The sequence below is a fragment of the Parus major genome, chromosome 4, assembly GCF_001522545.3.
Source record: "Parus major isolate Abel chromosome 4, Parus_major1.1, whole genome shotgun sequence".
NCBI lineage: Eukaryota > Metazoa > Chordata > Aves > Passeriformes > Paridae > Parus > Parus major.
The window spans coordinates 49031164-49053163 of record NC_031771.1 but is presented as its reverse complement, the minus strand read 5'-3'; the positions used below and the strand labels follow the sequence as shown (position 1 = coordinate 49053163).

The 22000-nt window shown below is 35.1% G+C and overlaps 1 protein-coding gene across 6 annotated transcripts in view; it reads left to right on the top strand.

The window, feature by feature from the left end:
• The window catches only part of PCDH7 (protocadherin 7), a 266346-nt gene that overhangs the window by 101755 nt on the left and 142591 nt on the right, over positions 1 to 22000 (top strand). The window lies entirely within an intron of this gene.

Genomic DNA, 22000 nt, shown 5'->3' with positions numbered 1-22000 from the left:
GACAGTGGGGTTTTTTAAGTAGTGGTGTTTACTGTTGATATGCATAATGTTTTCTAATCCTCATGTTCTTTTCTGAGAGCACTCATGACATCCCTCTCTCTCTGTTGCTCTTTGCTGCCCCGTGCCAGTCAGGGTAAACTAAAGGATGTCCCATCTGCTACCTTTCATTTTACTTCAAGAGCAGAAGACTTTTTGTGATCTGCCTGTGCAGTAAATCTTCTATTGCTGGCTATTTTAGATGAAATGCTATGGCAGATGTAGCAGTGGTTTGTTTGTTTTTTGTTTTTTTTTTCTTCCATTGGAAAAATGTGTCTTGGTAGCTAGAGCCTTTCTATTTAAGAAAAATGCATCTCCTAATATATAGCTTGAATTTTTTGTTTTCCTGAGGACATGAAATTATAAAGGACATTTGCTTCAAAATTTGAACATGAGATTGTTGTTTCACATCAAATCTGTGAAAAAAAGACTGGTTTTATTCAATGATAGGGGCAAAGTCATCAGTAACATTGAATCCTAGACATTAGTACAGCAATTGATCTGAAACAAGTGGGCCCAGAAGCTCCACTTCAGCTCAGACATAGCTATTTATGAAAAGATTTTTCAGTTTTCTGGGCTGATCTTAGCTGGCATTAGCCTGATGCTCCTTATGCTGTTGGTGGGACCTGTTGGTGTCACCACCCTTTTCTTGCCTGGCTGAGGAGCAGTGGGGCTGCTCCCACTCAGTGCTGTTGCTGCCTGGCCTGTGTTAGAGCTACCCTGGGTTCCTGGCTCACTTTCCTGGAGGGATCAGCTCAGATCTTGCTACTCACAGATATTAAGCATTTCTGCTGGAACTGGTCTGAGAGGCCTCCTTTCTAGTTGACTTCAGAGACATTCTGGAGTACCTTCTGGGCAGAGTGGGATAGCAAGGCATTATTTAAACTTAATTGCTGTACATTTCCTAATGGGATTTGGCAAGCTCTAGTGGAGTGGGTGGGAGGCAGTATTTCACTGTGAAGCACTGAGTCAGCATAAGAGTGAATCACAATAGCTGACTAGCCAGAATTACAGTGGTATGTATTTGACATGTCACTTTATCCATATTGATCCAACAGGATATACTTACCCATTTATCTTGTTGGTATTTTTATTCCCTGTGTTCAGCAGAAGACCAGGCTACCTCATTAGACCATTGACGTAGAACTTGAGGCCCATAACCAATGGTAAAGCATTTCCAGTTTGACACCTATTGTTGCAATTTTATACTGTTTATTCTCCTTGTAATGCTATTAATATTTCTTACATGCAAAAATTTCTTCTACGTGCTAGTCAGATCACCTACTTTTGATAATATTTTTTCCCAGGACGCATGAAATAGCATTTTAATCTTTCTCAAAATATTACATTCTTCTCCTCCTTATTTTAAAACTTTTTTAATCAAAGAAATCAAGGCACTTGAGGCATTCAAAACTAAATTTTACTTATATGATATTTTGCCAGGAGAGCATGTTGCTGAAAGATTTTATACAGAAAATGGTTTCATACTTCCATTTGAAGAAAATCAGTATACCTCTCTTTACCATAGCAAAAAGAGAATAAATCACAAAAGTACAGGTCAATGTTTATTTTATGAAGAGGACTTAGCCATTATGATTTTGCATTATTTTTTTTTCCTATAGCCTGGTATAGAAAATCGGCTAATTATTTTATTTGAAAGAATGACAACAGATATCATGTAACACACATTTGTGGTTTATCAGCTACATCTCCTACATAAATGGCTTGCTTCACTCAAGTTCAGATGACCACAACTGCCTAAGTCAGAAATCTGCCAGTATAATTCAGTAGCTCTTAACAAAGGTTAAGCTCTTAACACTTATTTTCTGGATTCAATAACATGTACAGAAGAACATATTGCAGCTTCTGATTACATGAAGAATCCGGTATTCATCTCTGCCTTCCCAAATAGGTATGCATTTCTCTTCACCTACTGTGCTGAACTCAGAAAAATACTCAATCTGCTATGCATTTAGCACATAGAATATTTTGTTTTAATGTTAAAAATTGTTTCTTTGATAGAGCAAGCTGTCAGTATGAACCACATTATTAATCCTGTTAAGAATCCTCGGACAGTGGATTGAATGAACAAGTAATGGAGATTTTTAGATAGAGATGGCTATGGATAGTGTTCATATTCTCATCTGTCTGCTAATTGTGTTCTTTTTCAAAACTGTGTGGAACTACAAGGTGTATGAGTGGATGTCATAAACAATTTTGTAATAAATAAAATTATTTTCAGTGGCTAGATAGCATCTTTGTGGCATTACAAAGAAGTGACATCAAGTGGAGCATGTTCCATTTTTCACATGGAACATTTTGCTATTGGAAATAAGTTTAAAAGAGTTTAAAGAAGTGTTCTAATACTTGTTTTTCAAGAAAACAAAAGTCTGATTTTTTTTAATTTCTATTATTAAAATAGGTTGGGTCTTTTTTTTTTCATTTCAATATTATAAATTAAAAAAGAAGCATCCTAGCCACTTATTCAAACAACATGCCTTAATTTTTCTGAAACAAAAGATACCAGAATTTTCCGTGGAAAATTTATTCCTAACGGACAACATGGTACAAAAATCAATGCAAATCTCTGCTATAATTAAGACTGAGTCAATATGTATAAAGGAGATTTTGCATTATTACATTGAAACAAGACTGAGACTGGAAGCAAGATGTCTGTGTCCAACACTTGTAAAAATTTCCAAATTATTCATTGTAACTTCTTTTAGATTTGTAATTTGTCCTTTTCATGTTTCTAATTAAGACTGCAAAAAAATCACTTCCATAATTCAAATTTGTAAAAGATTTTCAGGTCTTTTGTAAGCCTTCTTTCATGATTCAAGATCAATAACACTAAGGATGCCTGGACTTCTCTTGCTGTCTTTGCTTCCATGTGCAGCCGTGCTCACTATAATTTCAGTCATATTTTTTGATGCTGCTTTACCCACAAATGCATTATTGCAGCCCTGGGACTGAATGTGCATGCTCATTTCTCCAAAGAATAGTAAAAGAAATCAATGTTACCATAAAATGTGCATGAAGAAGAAAATAGAACTGAGTAGGAAGAAAAAGAAAACACAGGAAAACGACTCTCTGAAATTGCAGCAGATTTAAACAAAAAACTTAGTGCTGTTTTTAGTCATTCTTCTCCAAAACAAAAACAAAAAGATAATTCCTGGAGGAAAATCATTGACTACTCTTTTCATTACACGTTTTTAAATGTCTCTCTTCTAGTACTACTTATCTTTGAAGGTAGCTCTTCTTAAGACTAGCACTCAGCACCTCAGTAAATGATTTTATTTCTCAGCACTGTTTGTCTTCCTCTCCCCTTGAGAGCCTACTCAGACACCCACCCACACAGAGATATTTTCTGACCTTGCGAATTTTAAGACATGCATTCTAAATAGCAGAGAATTGCAGTAGCTGAGGTTAATAATTAACTATGCCCCTTAAACCCCTAGGAGGCATTCACTTGCTCACTTACTAGAGACCCATCACCCCCAAGAGACACCTGTTACTGTGCTTGCTCACTTGAAATTTAAGTGTTCCTATTTCTGTCTCAAATGTTGGAGAACAGGTTAGTGCAGACTCAAGGCATATTGCTGCCAAGGGTTTACTTCCAATTTACAATGACTTGGAGAGAGAGAGAGATCTGGAAAAAACAAATAACGTTCCAGATTGCTACTGCAAATGGATTTCAGTGATTTAGAATTCTGTTGCTCAGTTGGCCTTTTTTCTCTCCCTTTTAAAAAAAATATTATTTATAGCTATGTTGAGAGGCAGGGTTAATGTTAAATATGTCAAACCCAAATAAATCCCTCTACCTGAAAACCAGCTAGTGAGGCTTCAACATATGTAGTCTGGCACATGGAACTAATTTTCTTTTGATCCTAACCTATTTCTGTATAAACTAGTAGGGAAAAATTGTGCTGTTAATTATTGATTATTAGTTATTAAGATGAATACAACTTGTACAAGGATATCTCAATTCTAATAACCCTCTGTGGTTTTTCAATGCCATTGTAGCTCTTCAATCTCTTGTGAGGTTTGAGTGTAATTCACTATTTGTTGTAATCAATGTGCTTTTCATTTACAGCCTAAAGAGGAAATCAGCCTCCTTTAGCCATTACTCTTCCATGAGAATATGAATGAAAGCTGATCCTCCTCTTTTGACCTCTAGACTGTTCTCTGATGCCTTTGGGAAGAACTAGCTGTACAGCCCCTAACTCTCCCCTCACATTTTGGAAAGCTGGTTAAAGAAATAGAGAAGCCTTGTAACTACCCTTTCAGTCTAGCATTGTCAAGTTTACACTGAACAGAACATATTAGGAAGCCTGTTCTGGTACATATATTCTGGTAGATACAGGAGGTTAAATAAAGTAGAGATTCTTTGCAATTTGGAAGGCTGATTTTGACCTCACTCATGCTCTTGTAACAGGATTGAAGTCACCCTCTGATTTAAATTGCTCTGAATTCCAGAATCCCTTTCTAAAACTGTCACCGTGTTCCATTTCTGTCAAGGATCCTACTCTAGGATCACAAAGGGGTGATTTTTGATATTTATCTTAACTAATGATGCCAGTGACTGAACAGGAAGAGAGATGTCATTGACCATCTGTGAAAGACCACAGTCAGAGCTAAAACTTGACTATTTATCAACTGGCCTGGAAAGAGGAATGCACTGTGGTACTGTGCATGTGGTACTGAGAAGTTACGTGAATTAAAGTACCTTCTACTGCTCGGAAGATTCAGGCAACTTACATTTTGATTACTTCATATGATTACTTAAAAACAACAAACCAGACTCATTCACATTCTGAATTACTTGCAAACTACAACATCATGGCCTTGTCTAAAATTATAACTTGTTCAGAAACTTATTGTTCAGAAAGTTAAAGTACTGACAAATCTCTTGATATCTTTGACACGTGGGTACTTATTTACTGTGAAAAGCTATGTCCAGGGTTATCTTTATGGTGAAACACTGAATGCTAAAAATGTTGGACATAAATGTTGGACATAGGAAACTACCCATGATTGTGCTATTGCTGAGTAAACAGGTAACAGTTTCAAAGAGTTGACAAAATGTCTGAAAGTATATGAGTGACTGATGAGTTTATATTTCAGAACTATGAAAAAACATTGGAATGATAAAGTTTTCTGAGCTTCCTTCTTACAAATATTTCTGCTCTGACTGAATGTCACTTTAACATTTTTCCGTATTTTGACAGCAAACATGGCCATCTGCATTGTTAATGTATGTTCCTGTAATACAATTTTTCTGTCAGTACTTTCTTATCCTTTTTTCATGTCTAAATGTGTTTGAATCTATTATTTCCTTGTCAATTATACTTCCTCTAAAGTCTAATTCTGGGTTTGATTGTGAAACACCAGTTTAGGAGCATCCAAAATGGAAAATAATATGAGTCAATGGAGGTTATCTGTCAGACACACAGAGGGTATAATATAAAAGTAAGAAGAATCACAGAATCACAGAATCACTAGGTTGGAAGAGACCTTCAAGATCATCAAATCCAACCCTTGCCCTAACACCTCAACTAAACCATGGCACCAAGTGCCACATTCAATCTTTTTTTTAAACACATCCAAGGATATTAACTCCACCACCTCCCCAGGTTGACAATTCCAGTATTTTATCAATCTTTCCTTAAAAAACTTTTTCTTAATATCCAACTCATATTTCACTTGGTGCAGCTTGAGACTGCTTGAGACGAGAACCTCTCGTTCTATCAGTGGCTGCCTGGAGAACAAGACCAACCCCACCTGATTAAAGCCACCCTTCAGGGAGTTGTACAGGTCACTTCTGAGTCTCTTTTTCTCCAGGCTAAACAACCCCAGCTCCCTCAGCTGTTCCTCACAGGGTTTGTGTTCCCAGCCCCTCACCAGCCTCGTTGCCTCCTCTGTTTGCACTCAAGTATCTCAACATCCTTCCCAAACTGAGGGCCCAGAACTGGACACAGCCCTCCAGGTGTGACCTCACCAGGGCCCAGTACAGGGGGAGAATGACCTCCCTGCTCCTGCTGGCCACACTACTCTGATACAGGCCAGGATGCTGTTGGCCTTCTTGGCCACCAGGACACAGGGCTGGCTCATGTTCAGCTGGCTGTCACCAGCACCCCCAGGTCCCTTTCTGCCTGGGCACTGTCCAGCCACACCATCCCCAGCCTGTAGTGCTGCAGGGGGTTATTGCAGACAAAATGCAGGACTCGGCACTTGGATTTATTCATTGCATTATTCATGCAATTCGATTCTCCCCATCTATCCAACCATTCCAGGTTTCTCTGCAGAGCCCTCCTACCCTCCAAGAGATGGACACATGCTCCCAGTTTCGTGTCATCTGCAAATTTACTAATGAAGGACTCAATACCTTCATCCATGTCATCAATAAAAATATTGAACAGAACAGGCCCCAGCACAGACCCCTGAGGGACACCACTGGTGCCTGGCCCCCAGCTGGATGCAGCCCCACTCACCACCACTCTCTGGGCCCGGCCATCCAGACAGTTCCTAACCCAGCACAGAGTGCTCCTGCCCAAGCCGTGGGCTGCCAGCTGTTCCAGGGAATGTTGTGGGAGACAGTGTCAGAGGCTTTGCTGAAGTCCAAACAGACACATCCACAGCCTTTCCAGCATGCACCAGGTAGGTCACCTGGTCATAAATGGAGACCAGGTTGGTCAAACTTGACCTGTCCCTCCTAAATCCATGCTGGCAGGGTCTGATACGCTGGCCATCCTGTAAGTGCTGCGTGATGACACTCAGTATAAACTGCTGCATTACCTTACCAGGTACTGAGGTCAGGCTAACTATAATTACTAGGATCCTCCTTCCCACCCTTTTTGTGACTGCTTCCTGTCATCTGGAACCTCACCTATGAGCTAGTACTGTTGGTAGATGATGGAGAGAGCTTTGCAAGCTCATCTGCCAGCTCCTCATCACCCTGGGATGGATCCCATCTGGGCCCATAGATTTATGAACATCCCAGAGGCTCAGCAGTTCTCTGACTGCCTCCTCCTGGATAACGGGGAACATTCTGCTCCCTGACACCATCTACCAACCCAGGAGAGCTGTCCTAAGGACAAGATGTCTTCCCACTAAAGACTGAGGCAAAGAAGGTGTTAAGCCTAAAATGAGAAGCATGAATGAACAGTGAATGTAGTAAAAATGTTTACACAAATGATTCTTTGTGTAAGTACACTCATGCCCAGGGTGTGTGTGCAGATTTATGAAATTTCATAAAGGTTGTATGTGTATACTTTAAAAAAAGTTGTGTGGATTAATATCTCTATGGGATTAACTAGAGAGGGATTTTCTACCCAAAAAGTCTCATTACATTAGTAATGTAATGAGCATGTGAATTCTGTGCAGGGGTCACTGAACTATAGAGGTTCTGATACCTTATAAAATCAGTAGTGTTCTTCCACTTATAAGCAGTAGGGAGAAGAGAAATATATGGAAAAGAAAAAGCATTGGATTTATCGGAAAATATACTTTTTTTTTTTAATCAAAATATTTTGGGGGTAAACGTGGAATTAAGAAAACAGTTGTGAAAACATTTATCTTTTAGAAACATGTATTCAGAATGTATGTGGCTCAATTCAGCATAAAACCCAGTTAAATTCAGAAAGAAGAAATATTTTATGTTTGAACTTAGTGTTTTAAATTCCTTCAAAATCACTTCCTTATCTTTTCACAAAAACCTGAATAAAGTTTGCCCTGATGTAACATTTTGTTGACCAAACCACTTGCAGAGGAAATTTGCTATGCAAAAAAAAAGAAAATTCAGCTTTAATGTAATTAAATGTCTCAGTGTTACAAAAAATTATGTTCTTAGCAACAGATATACTTTAAATTGTTTCAAAGCATACAGATTTACCAAAAAAATGTAAGTATTTTTATCTATACAGGAAATATTTCAGATATTCATATACCTAATAGTAATAATTTCTCCTTTTCTACATTAAAATAGGATAGAAAAGCAAGTAAAATAAGCCTCTTATAGCTTTCTTGGACTTTGATAATTTGTTTTGGTTTTTTTTAATAAATAGTCTTTCAACACTTTAAATGTTGTTTTCTTTCCTTTTGATTTACCATGTATTTTTGTATACATAAAAATATCTACTTGTGCCATGTTAGATGCTTGTAATGTCCTATTTAGGTAGTGAAATTAAAGGACAGTGACAAAGGATATCCATGAGCTCAACCATGATCTTAAAATTAGAATTTGAAATATTATCATAATTGTGCAGCCACAGAAATTGTAGGTTTAGGTGTTTTTGTAGTCCGGTGAAGTTGAGCTTTTTTTGAGAGCTTTTTTTATTATGTATTTTTTATATTCTCCACTGAGGCAGAGTAGCCTCAGAATGTATTCTTCAAGTTGGGACAAAGACAGTGTTTGTAAAATACTAGTGATGTGCCCCTTACTTTTAGTTATGCTTGCTGTGCTTATTTGCAGAAGCTTATTATTTGGAAACAATTGAAAGAAATTTGCATAATGGTATACTGTATTGGAAACATTTTACCAGTGATATGTTTGCATATTTATAGTAGTGTTGTTGGCCAGAAATTTTCAGAGATGCTTGTTCCAGTTCCCAAGAAGATTCATAGCATAAAAAATTCAGTAGTATCTGCCATGTTCTGGATTCCTAGGGTTGTGGTGGCCCCCTGCAATGTCTTCAGTTATTTGAAATCCTGTTTCATTAGCTTGTGCAGTTTTTCCCATCTGTGCTCCCCAGCAGTCTTTACTATAGGCTTTCAAAGTCTGCTCATGAGGTCAAGGAAATCATTATACAAAGGTAAAGGGTAATCCTTGTCTTGAATCTACAGATGGGTGAAAGACATTGCCAAAGCAAAACATGACATTTGTGCAGAGCCAGGAATAAAACCCAGACGTTCCAACATTCTTTTCCTTTCCTTTTCAATGTCCTTCCTTCTAGCTGAAGAGTGCTGTGGTAAATGCAATTACATGAGCATCACTTAATTATTTTACACTTAGAAAATTGTGCACTTTCTGTTACCTTTTACATAATGACTTAAACAGGTACAATTTCATCTTTGAAGGCATGAAATTAAAGAAAACAAAAAGTTAATTGGTCTAACTGCTCCATTTAGAGTTCTGAATAAGAGCTGTACATTCAATTCTACACAGACTGTGGCTTTACATCTGTTTTGATCCAATAACCTATAATCATCTGGAACAATCTGAGAAAGCCATGTTATTTAACATGAAGACATCTGCATAAAATCAATTATAATTTATTTATTCAAATCTGTCTAAAAGTCACACAAGTATTGAATTTCCTTTTCACTGTAATGTTCTTGAATTAAGTTTCTTTCCCCTACATCTGCCCAGACTTTCTATTTTGTTTGTCCTGAACTGGAAAGAGAAATATTTTTTCTACCACTTATCTAGGAGAATTTTTGGACAAAACTCAAACATAAATATTTGTTCTTTAGAAGTTGCAGACATAAAACTGATGCAGTGCTAAATAATTTTGTTGGCCAGATGGCATAGTGGCAGCAATAAAGCAGCAAAATGGGAGAGCAACATTTAATTCTGGACTTTGCAATAGGGGTCTGCTCTTGGTGAGATTGATACTGTTTTATTTTTAGAGGGCATTGACCAGAAAGTGTTTTGTTAATGCCAGCTGGCTTTGTGAAGTACATGCTGCCTCATGCAATCAAGATCCAAGACTGTCTGCAACCATGACAATGCTGTTGCCTGTTATGTTGTTTTGTTTGAAAAAGAAAAAAAACATCCTAGTATAACTAGGAAAAGAACAGACATCTGGAGTCAGACAACAAGAGTACATTGATTTATATCAGCCAAGGGTTTGACCTCTCTAATCTTATTCATTCACATGAGGTAAATGAAGAATAAATAGTGAAATTAATCCTGAAAGTTGCAGCATTCAAAGTGGAAACTGAGCACATTCTACTATATGGTATTGTATAAATAGAGACAAAAAGCCCTTAAGAAGCTCACAAGCAGCCTTCCAGTGCAATTCATTTAGAGCTGGCTTGGGTGACTTCTCACAGCAAAACAATTTGTGGTGTAGATGTATAGCACAGTTTAGACTGAAGACCAGATTCCTTGCCAGAAAGGCTCTCTCTGCTTTGTACAGAGAGAAAATTGAAGTGTTGCTGTTGCACTGCTGAATATTAAGAATGGCCATGTCCTGTGAGGATCCCAGTACTTGCTGTCCATGCGAGTACACTGTCCCCAGCCTATGAGGTTGCAGGAGGGTTTTGTGGCCAAAATGCAGGACTTGGCACTCAGACTTACTAAACTTTATCTTATTGGACTCTGCCCATCCATCCAACCATTCCAGGTCTATCTGAAGAGCCCTCCTACCTTGCAACAGAACCCAGTGGAAGATGTGATTCTTTTCTAAATTACATGATATTTTCAAGATGTGATCCTAATTTCTTTCTGAATGACAACACTATAAAAACTAGGTTTTAGGATGAAAAATTCTTACCTCACATTTGAATTTCATGTTTGCTTCAGTCAAATGTTACTCTTTTTTTTTTGACACCTAAGCATCCCAAAACTTAATGTTCTTTATCCCGCTTTTTGTTCTTCATGACATTGTACAATAAAAGGATGGAATTACATCAAGTGTCCAAAGAATTTCTTGCTCTTGCTGCTTCCCATATTTTTTTTATTTTTTGCAGAGAAAGAAAGATGGTTAAGTACAAACACTCCATCTGTATATGTCATTTTTAAATGGTAGAAGCAGTGAAGGTTTATTTCGCCTTGGCACATTTTTTTAATAATATCTTAATATTTAAAACTTCCTTGGAACTGATAACAAGCATCAGAATGTCTTGAATTACAGTCACAGCATTAAAAACATTCCTAGATGAATATTTGAGAAAATTTATAGTAAGAATGAACTGGGATGTCTGAAAAGACAACATGGATTTCTTTTAATCATCTTTCAATCACAGCATTGTTCTCTGGGCCTGTAGTTTCTTACAGGAAATTCATCAGGCTGTTTCCTTGTGATGTTCAAAGCTACCCAGTTGGTCTACAGCTGTGAAGTGAAAGAATACGAACTCCAGTTTGTGATCTCTTTTTAGAACTTTCTAGAGACTCAGTGTATTTATGAACAATCTTGATAATGTTCTTATGATCAAGAAATATCTGTAAAAATGTGATTGACAGGGATGACTATGCAGTGACTACTAAAACTGTAGGGTTTTGTGAACCATAATTTGGGCTTATCCTTCATCAGTCATAAGAAAATGTATCATGAATCCTTTTTTGTCTATTTTATTTGTATGAGACATTTAATCAAAACCAGTCATTTATTAAGCTAAGAGTATTTTTCTTTCCACTGTCTTATTTTCAGAATGCCTTAAAGTGATTAAAGGAGCATGAGATCTAGCAAGTACATGTTCCTGTTAACAAAAATTGGTGCATCTGTCTCACAAACAAATAATCAGTCTGAGTAAATGTCTGTGAATATTTCTGCAGTTGAGCTATGCAGAAAAGGTTTTGGAAGGGAAGCAAATGACCTTAATCTTTTAAAAGGGAACCTTTGCACCAGTCTGTGGTTCCACTCATTGAAGGACAACCTGCTTTCATCAACAGAAGAAAGTATTTTTGCATAACATATTGCTGTATAATGATGGTTGTCACACCTGAAGTTTTATGCTTCCGCTTGGTTAAATTGTTGGTGCAATCTGACATGTATAGCCAGCCATATTTTTAATTGAGAAGGTGTTCTTTTTTTCTCATGTGAACCAGTTAGACAATATTTCAACTAGCATGACAATTAAAACCTATTGATAATAACACTCCATGAAAAACAGATTTATATAATTTTACCCATGAGTAATTTGAGTTTAAATATTTTTTATTATAACTTATGCTTTTCTGTTTATATTTTATGGTATTTTATGTATGCATATTAATTTGAATTATATTCAGATACATAAGTTCTTTGATGATTTTTCAAACTGTATGATGAAAATATTTTGAGTAATTAACATATGTCTTTCTTGTTTGAGGCCAAATCTGAAGTGAAAGATAAAAGTGATTTTGACATGAAAAAATGAAAATGAAACTGTATATGTGAAAATCAAGTCCCTGGGTAATAAAAGTAGTTACATTCAAGGACTTAGTGAAGACCATGCTTTTTTTTCCAGACAATTTTCTCATTGGCTTTTTCAAAAGTCATACCTCTAATATTTGGCTAGAGCACGCATTGACAAACACATGCCAGGAATGTTTTTATTAGATAACACAAGTTAAAATTTGTTTTATTAGAATTTCACTGCTAGACTTTCAAAGAAAAAAAAAATGAAATCAAGCCACAAACATGTTCTTGTGTGACATTACACTGTTTTCTCACTCAGAGTTGCATAACAAGTTGATGGCTACAATCAATTCCACAGGTCAATATATCAGTACTTTTATAAGGTTGCACATATAAAACATCTTTAATATGTTAACTACATTCTCAAATAGTTAGGAACATTTTGAGTCAAGTGTAAGGTAACAGCTTAACATTTCAGCATTTTTAAGCAACTTGCTTTAAACAATGTTGACAATTACAGAGTAACTTTTAACCTATAGCAACAGGCATGTTGTTCCACATGGCCATAATAGAAAATAGGCAACAATAGCTTCATATCTGCAGGTTTTTAATTTATTAATTTTAAAAAATACATATTTTCCTTTTGTGAATTTTGGATATTTTTGCAACAATTAGTTTATTAGCACCTAAATGTCTTCTCTTAATTAGTTTTTTTTTTTTTAAATATGCATTGCACTTCAAACATTTTCTTACAACAGAAGAAAATGTATATTCTATTTTTTCAACAATGTAATATTTAAAGTATTTTTCTGTACAAAATGTGAAAAAACCCCCAACAATTAACAAATATTGCCACATCTTTGGCAAGAGTTTTAAATATACAAGGTGGCTGTATAGATAAATATGCTTGGAGTGTAGTTCTGGACATGGACACTACTATTTTGTCTGTATCTACCTTTTGTCAGTTTCTTCTTCAATTACCTTTTCAAATGTATTTTTTCCAACAATTTTTCTGTCACAATGGAAGTGTATGTAATCCTGATTAAAAAGTACTAATGGAAAAAATTGTATTTTTACATTCATCCAAGTCTTTTTTTTTTTTTTTTTTTTTTTTTTCCTATATAGCAAAATCTATAGTGCTTTACCAAATATCTAAATTTTGGAAAAAAATAATAATTTTTCCTTTCAAGGCCTTGTATTTTGAGCATGTGTCATGTTTATTATAATAACTTGCGTAGCTACAGTGTTCACCAAGATGGCATTTGTTTCACCTGACTTGAGTGATCTCAAATTATGTAGCTAATTTAAATTCCTCAATATGTAGTGAAGAATATTTCCATTCATTAAGTGTCTTCCAAGAGTTCTGCCCTTTCGTTTTTGCAGAGATGTGTAGTTGACTATCTGATATTTTATGCCTGAGCTTAGGTAGTCCAATTTATAGAAAATGTATCAATCCTTAAAAAATCACTATGTCTTTGAAATTAAGACATTTAAGCTTAAAGAATAATTTGGACAACTTAGATGAATAAACAGTAAAAAAAAAACAAACATTGAGGACTAATTTGTAGATAAAAATAATACAAAATATTGAATATATTACCTAATTTTGGAAAATATTTCAGCTGCAGATTTTGGAAAACATTTCAGCTGCAGATTTTGGAAAATGTCATCATCAATGAAATTTTGATGACCAGTGCAAAAGGCCTTATCCTTAATCACTCAGAAAACGAATGTATCTTTGTATCTGTATTGAATATATTTACATATCTTCCTTATTAAACTGGAAATATCTTGTTTATGCATTCATATACATATAGAATTTGGTCTGATTCTTCCAGGCATTATTGCTGAATTTTCCCAAAATTTTATGCTGTGACTCTCATGTTCATATTGGGCTAGAGTCTTGTGAATAGTAACTAAAACTAAAATATTCCCAATAACATTAATCATTGGTCTTTTTATCGGTGACAGCATGTAGGTGAGGCTTAAGACAAAAAATTCTACTTTGATTCAACATATGTATTAATAATTCAAGACTTTTCCAAAGGCCATTTATTTTCTTTTATTTTTAACTAATCATTTTTATATAGAACACTCTGATGTATTTTCAATTTGTTTAAAATATTTCATCTCAGCAGCAAGATTTTTTTACATTACATAGAAGATATTACTTATGCATCAGTGATTTGCTAATACTATGGTTTCATATTTTGAAAGGTTCATATATGCTTTATTTATCTGTATCTGTGATTTCAGTGGCATTTTGGCAGCTTCCTTTGCAGACAAGCCTCTCTTTGAGCAGGAAAACAAAACAAAGAGAAAGCAAATTTTAAAAATTGTCTCTGTCTAAAACAGCAAATAGAATGGCTCAAGAGGAATTGATTAGCATGGTGAAACAGTGGGCTCTGAGACTTATTTACTATATGTATTCTGTGGAGATTCACTGCAGAGTATCTTGTCTGATACTGTGAAGTGAGCTCTTTTAAGTTCCAACCATCTAGAGAGGCTTTGGGATCATTTCCTTCTTTGGAATTTAATCCAAAAGGATCCAATATATTTGCTTTGTGATACTTCTTCCAAGTATAGCAAAGTACAAATTTGGAGATGGTAAGGAGATTAACTTCTGTGTCCATTTAGGTGAACTAAAATACTGTAAATGACCTGTGAATTAGGTTTATGAAGTCTTTCCTCCATTCTGGGTCTTGTAAGTACCTGATAACTAGTGTTAAGAAGTGAATTATTTTTCTATTCTACACATAGAATTATTTAATAATATTCCAGATTCAAGAGAAGATGATGGTGTTCACAACCCAAACATTCGGGTGATTGAGCTGCTAGGATGAAAGTGAGGGGTTTGTTTGTTTTAATCCAATTAAAATCTTAAATGAAACTTTTTTATCTTTTAGCAAATATAAAGATTTCTCGTACTGAAAGACAGGAGCTGAGAGACACAGCACTCTATGAACTAATATCCCTGGAGTAGTTTCAGGCAGCATATTCTCTGCTGAAAGCCAAAGAAAACAAAACAAACTCCTCCAGGAAAGACAGGTGTTCCAAATATTTCAGCAAAAGATAATATCACAGAAAAGTTTGAGAGAACTTAAGTCAAGAATGTGAAGGTGTGAGTAGTGAATAGTACCAGATAGTACTTTAATGTTAGATTTGACTCGAAGTGTTAAGAAGATTTGAAGGGAAATAGTTAGAAAGAGTAGAATACTGGAATCTAATGCATTAAGTTCAGAAAAAAGCCTACTAGACACATTGAAGTTCTGTTTAATCTTCATGAAAGATATAGGAGAGGCTTCTGTTTTAAGAAAATAGAAAGAGATATGATAAAAATCTTAATTCATGTTGTAATTGTTCTTGGTAAGAGATAATGCTACTTCATCCATTTAATTTTGCAGTAGAATAATAGGAGAGCACTTCAGTGTCATAGATGCTTTGTGTTTATAATTTTCAAACAATTGGACACTGAAGTGATAACAAAAATATATTTTTATGAGCAGTCAAAAGAGTATGCTAAAATTATTTTGACTGTCTCTGATACAGATTCTCATTTTTTCTTGGTTTCTTTATACTCACATTTCAACAGCTAGAAAGAGCTCTTGTGATGCTAAGAATATTGGTAGAAAAGTCTTCTAAATTTTATCTAATTTTTCTGAATGAGCTTGTGTTTTGTATTTTGATAAGAAAATTCTGTCATGAAAGAGGATTATATCTTTGAGTTTGAGAGTATCTTGAATAAGAGGTGTTCTTCAAATTATTGGTTCTTCTCTGGTGATATTCACTGAAATAAAGGAATGCCTTTTATTTATTTACTTAGAGACAAGAATTAATATACATTTATTTAATGAATGTAGTTAGGTGAATAAAAATAATTTTGTCCCGCTCAGAAGTCTTTGCTGTGATTCAGAAAGGGAAATTTGGATAACAAGAAAGAAAATATATTTGAAATAAGCACTAAACTTTTAAACTAAACAGGAAAAAGGTATGTTTGAATGTTACACTGTGATATCCATAATGTAAAATTAATGATGAAATACTATGCTTGAATAGCAAATCTTTACGTGTAGCCTTGGGCTTAAACAAATAGATATTAGTGGATGAGTATTTTAACTTTATACAGAACAAAAAAGATGTGGTTCTGGTTCATGACTAGAGGAATGCTACCACAAAAACAATTAATAAAAGTGAAGCCAAAATAAATGAAAGTAAGCTAATTGCAGTTCATCACAGGCAACGTCTGCTGTAGAGATGTAATATCAAAAGTTTTTTAATTTTATTTAAGTCATGTCAAAAGTTACAATTCTCACTGCATTTTGCTAAACTAAAAAAAAAATAATTTCTAATCTTTTAGCATGCTACTCTAATACTAATCTCAGGTGTTTCAGTCTTCTCGTTGAAAAAATAATGCCTGTTTAATTTAATTTCCTGCCAATTTTATATTAACTACAATGACAGAAGTTTAGAACAGTAGAAATATGTCATTTGAATAGGAAAAAGAGCTGTGTGGGTTGAAACTATTCATGCAGAATAGGAATCATTCATTAGTATTTTGTTTGTCTTCCAACAAGCTTCCAGCAATTAAGAATGAATAGAAAGAAAAGGATAATGACATGTTGTATCAGAATTCAAGTGCTAAGGAAACACTTTGAATTTATGTGATCAGTTGATGCATATCTTCTGCCTGTTTTTCAGATCTACCCTATACAAACCCCAGAGTCACTGTGTTAGTCTTGCAAGCAGCTTGACATTGATTGACTTTCTGAAGCTAACAGTAATTATAATATTACTTCGGCCTGACTCATCACCATTGCTTTTCATGCTGGATACAAAGAGAAAATACAGAAATTCCATTGAAACTTAAGAGAAACTTCCTTTACTATTATAGCTGCAAAACTGTAGAACTGCTTGCTCAAAAAGTCCATGGAGTCTCCATTCTTGAAGATATTAAAAACCTGACTGATCACATCCCTGGGCAAAGTGCTCTAGCTGGCTCTACTTTGAGCAGGAGAGTTGGAATAGATAATCTCCAGCTAGCCCTTAGACCACCTCAAACTCCTGCAAATACCCCATGATATCATACACTGTTAACTTGTGGAAAGTGATCATCTGATTTGAAAGTCAGGGAAAAATAAAAACCTTAATTCCTTCCAGGGTTTGGGTAAGGTCCAAACGAATAATGAACAAACTGTTAGAAATACTTGAAATAGTAAAGCTGGCTTTAGCTTGGTTCTCAGTTTAGGCTAATTTTTTTTATGCTTCTTTAAATGTTAATGTACAACTTAGACTGCATTTTACAGTTGATTAAAATGTTTTCAGTCCTTATAATTTTGAGATGTATGTACTGTGACCTCAGGAAGGCCTGGAAGTCTTACAATCTTTTGTCCAAGTATTAAATAACTAAGATAGTTATACTTTAGTGCGTACACTTTTTACACAGAATAAGTTGAGGAGTAACAGGCTGAGAATGGTTAATGGTTGCAAACTTATCTCTCTAAACAATTAAACATAAAAAGGATTTACTCTGCCACTCTGCTTCTACGGTTCAAATGCACCAACATTTTTGAACGTTTATATTCAACATTGAATGTTTGTAATGTTGATAGCAACTGATACATGGTACAGGAACCATGAAAGAATATAATCCATGAGCAGTCTGATATATCAGGAATCACAATGCAAAACTTTAAACTTTGGGATATGAAAAAAAAAATCTCTCTCATAATGGTGAAAAAGCATCACAGTTAAGCCTTGTGGAGCTATATGGATATGTTGCTTTTCACCAAGTCTATTCAAACTCTGTCCCTAAAGTGCAGCTCCAAAACTAGGGTTCTTCATGTACTGAAAATATAATTTTAGCTTCCAGGTGGGAGAATTATTTAATACAGGTTAAGGTTATAAACTCTGTATCATAAAATAAGTTAATAGAGCTAAATCACTACAGATAGCAGGAAGATTGGCATTGCAGTGTTTTTTGTTCTATGGATGAGTGGAAAAGAAACTATCCCATTTAAGAAATATAGTTGATACAAGGAAGAAGTGGAGATTACCACTAAGGTATAATGCAAAGGTATATTTTTTCTCTGTGATGTGCTCATCTCCAAGATAGACACAATTAGGAAGAACTCCATATGCTGTTCACAGAAAATATGATCTCAGTTTTCAGGGGGCAAAAATTATCAAACCTAGTCTTCTTACTAAACCTATTTCTTACTAAACCTATTTCTTACTAAATCTGAATATCCTAAGACCCTACCAAAAGGCTAATAAAGGCTTAAGATTGCTTTTTTTACTGGGATGGACAAATTCAGCTGTTGTGGTCTTATTTGGGTAAAAGTAACTTGACCATGTTGATTCACAGTGGTGGCAGATGCAGCTGTGTTAATTTTGTACATTGAAAAATGAATAAAGTTAAACATAACCCTCTCCTCTCAAATGTAGGTGCCTTAAATTGTCAGCATTTGGAAGTTTCCCATTTCAGTTTTTTTCTGAGAAATTACTGATGTAATTTTATAAATGGTAGAACAAAATTTAGTATGTAATCTGTCTTTGCTTGTTAAAGTGAACCTTATTATCCTTTTTTTCTGCATGGATATAAATGCATAAGAAGACCAGCATTTTGCCAATATTTTTTTGTAAATATTAATGCTAGCATTCATCATCTTTCCCTCTTGTTTGTTTCATTAATATACAGTTTTATGTGAAACCTCAACTGTTTTACAGATTAGGATATAAACAAAGATTAGAGTATATGAAGAAAGTTCTTGGTTTTGGAAGGGGTTTATTGCATTTATAAAAACTAATGCATAAGTAGTATTTGTTATGTATTAGTATTCTAGAGTTCATAACTTACTTCATAGGGATTTAGACTCAACTTAAATGCTCATATTAGTAACAATTAAAAGACTAATATGAGTTTCATGACCAGCAACTTGTACATACATATACAGGGTTTATTCAGAGGCAATTTCGGGCAATCCCTTACTTACTGCTGTGTTTTTATCAACTTTATCTCTAAGATGTCCTAGTTCTTATGTGTGAAAATGAGGAGACATAATTCACTTAGCCCAAATATTCAAAGTATATAAAAACTCAGTATCTTTTATAACAGCTAGTTCTGCTTTGACACATTTTTATCCAGATTATACTGTCTAAAGTAGATGGTAATTTGCATATCAGAGATGATGACATGTGGAAACAGTCAACTGCAATACAGATATCTACTTTTCTTCTTAAAATTCTTTATATTAGTCTTTAATTCTTTATATTAATCATGGAGTGTTTCTAACTATGCAGGTAACAGACATGCATTATGATCCACGTCTATTTCTTTTTATTGGAAAAGGATGGGCCATGATGTTATTCCATGAGGCTGGGTGCATTCAAAATTTGCAATAGATTTGCCTGAGAATGTCTGGTTGTCAGAGGTAATGCAATAGAAAGGTCAGAATTCTGATGTTTATACTGAAAGTAGAAGTGTAATAAATCCTGCAAAATAACTATTAATATGCACATCATTCTTTCGGAAAGAATTTTATGACCATTATGTCATTCTCATTGATATTCTGCAGAAAGGGCAGAACTGGCTTTACTGAACTGAATATTCTGTGTTAGTTTTGTGTTAGATAATTCCTATTCAGTACAGCATTTAAGAAAAAAAAAAAATCAAGATTAACACCCAGATCTGCTAAAAAACTATTATTAACAACTTAGTAAAAGTACATAAATTTATTTTAGTTTCAAGGATATATAGTGATGTTCTTAGGGAATTTTAAGCCTCAGCTATAAAACAGCCCAGCTTTGCATCTGTCACATCTCTTCCCTACATGCCAATTAGATAAGGCATATAGATTTTAAAGAATATGTGAAAATGAACAGGATTCTCCTATATCTTTTACAGCTTGTTCCAAAACTTACTTTAGATAACTTTGCTATGATTCTTGTGGTAGATATAGATATGATAAAACGGTGTTCTGTTCTTGTGATCTAATTAAGACTTATTTCTAAGAAATCAATAAGAAATGGACCATAAAGTTCCAAATATTTGTTGGCTTTTTTTTTTTTTGTAATTCCCGTTTTAAGTTACATCACTGTTTTTGCAGGAATTGTAGATGATGCAATGTCCTTATGATGTTGAGGAATATAGTCAGTGTAGGTAGCTTGGTGAGCAGCTGCAGTGGGAGCTCTGGGTGTTGGGAGCCCTAGTCAAGAGGCCATGGACCTCTAACCCTTTGCATAATAAAGGTCATGGGGTGCCCTGTGCCCATCCAGGTGACCAGACACTCAATGACACAGCAGCTGAAGAACCCAACTTCCATGCACTTAGACTGGGAAAGTATAAAAGCTCAGGATTTCCTCAGTTCAGGGTCCCTCCTCAAAGATACCAGCTTGAGCTTATTTACTTTTTTATATGGTTATTGCACCAAGATTAAATAATTTTAAGGATTGAGACATCTGAGACTCTGCTATAGGGAATTTGGGTTTGAGACAGTAAGGAAACCTAATATGACTGTGTGAATTTGATGTGTGTAGATGCCAAAGGGCCTTGCTCCCAGCTCAGCTGGGCTAAATGTGACTGCCAGAATAGTATGATATTCAGGAATAGTCTGTGGGATGGTCTAAGTGAATTCAGATCTCTGGGTTTCACAGTTTGTGTCATCGACCCACAACTAAGTAGTAATTGATGCATAATTACAGATTACAACATCTCATTGCATGAAGTTTTGGTCTATCAGTTACAGTAAAGTATTTCTGGTAACTATCACCTATTTAAATTTTTGATCTACTTGTGCCAGGAAGGTTTAGCATTATATTTTTTGTCCAACCTGTCTATCATCAGCACTAATTACCTTTATAACTTCAAAGTTTTGTACCCTCAAAAGAATTTTGTACCCTCAAAATGAAACTCCACTTACCCCTCTGCTTGTAAACCTGATGTGGACTTCTGTTCTTCAGGGCTTGTGTGAGAGGTTGCAGTTGCTATTTTCTCCCTTCTGGCCTGCATATAGATTTCCATCCTATAGTGATTACAGTTGCAAGTGGTAATGATGTATGCTTATGTCTCATTCTAACATAGAGCTTGAAACACATTTTAATCCAAAGGACAGCACTGTCAGACACCCCATTTTAAACACAGGAAAACTTGCATGGTGTCTTATGAAATGAATCTGATGGTGTTTGTTTCAGAAGGTGCTTTCTAGAACAACAGACATTTTTCTGCAGTTCTCTAGCCTTGTGAACAGCAAGTTATTTCAAATGTATCATTAAATTATTTTAAATGAATAATTTCTGCTTGAGTGTAGTTCAAATCCTAGGAGAATCTCCTAATGTCTCACTGAAAATCCTGCACATCCTAATCGTCCTCTGAAATGTGAAGGATTGACTCTTCCACTTCCTGGGATTCTCATTGGTGCCAGGGTTCAGCATGTAGGCTTCCAGAGCAACAGTAATATCTGTCATTTTGAATGAATACAAATCTCTAACAATCCATGTTTGTACAGTCCCAGTGGAAGCGTGTTGTGTCAGCTGTGCTTGCGGTACTTTAAAGGCTTTATTAAGTCAGTTGGCAACACACCCTGTCTCCAGGCACCAGCTTTTATGGAAAAGGACCTAAGAGACTTTTTTGTCCCTTTCCTTTTTTTATTTTTTTTTCCTTTTCCCCCCCTCCTTTCTCATGTTAACCAGCTGTCAGAAACACAGGTAGTGAGTTTATAGAAGTCTTATGGGTGTGTTGATATGTTTGTAATACCCACAATACAGTTTTCAGATGATCATTTTTACCCTCCCACACAATCTTACACACACATGTGCACACAATGTCAAGTACCTTTATGCAGTCTGATATTAATTCTGATCAACTTATTACTGATTGATAGAGAAACTGTGCAAAATTTATAAAG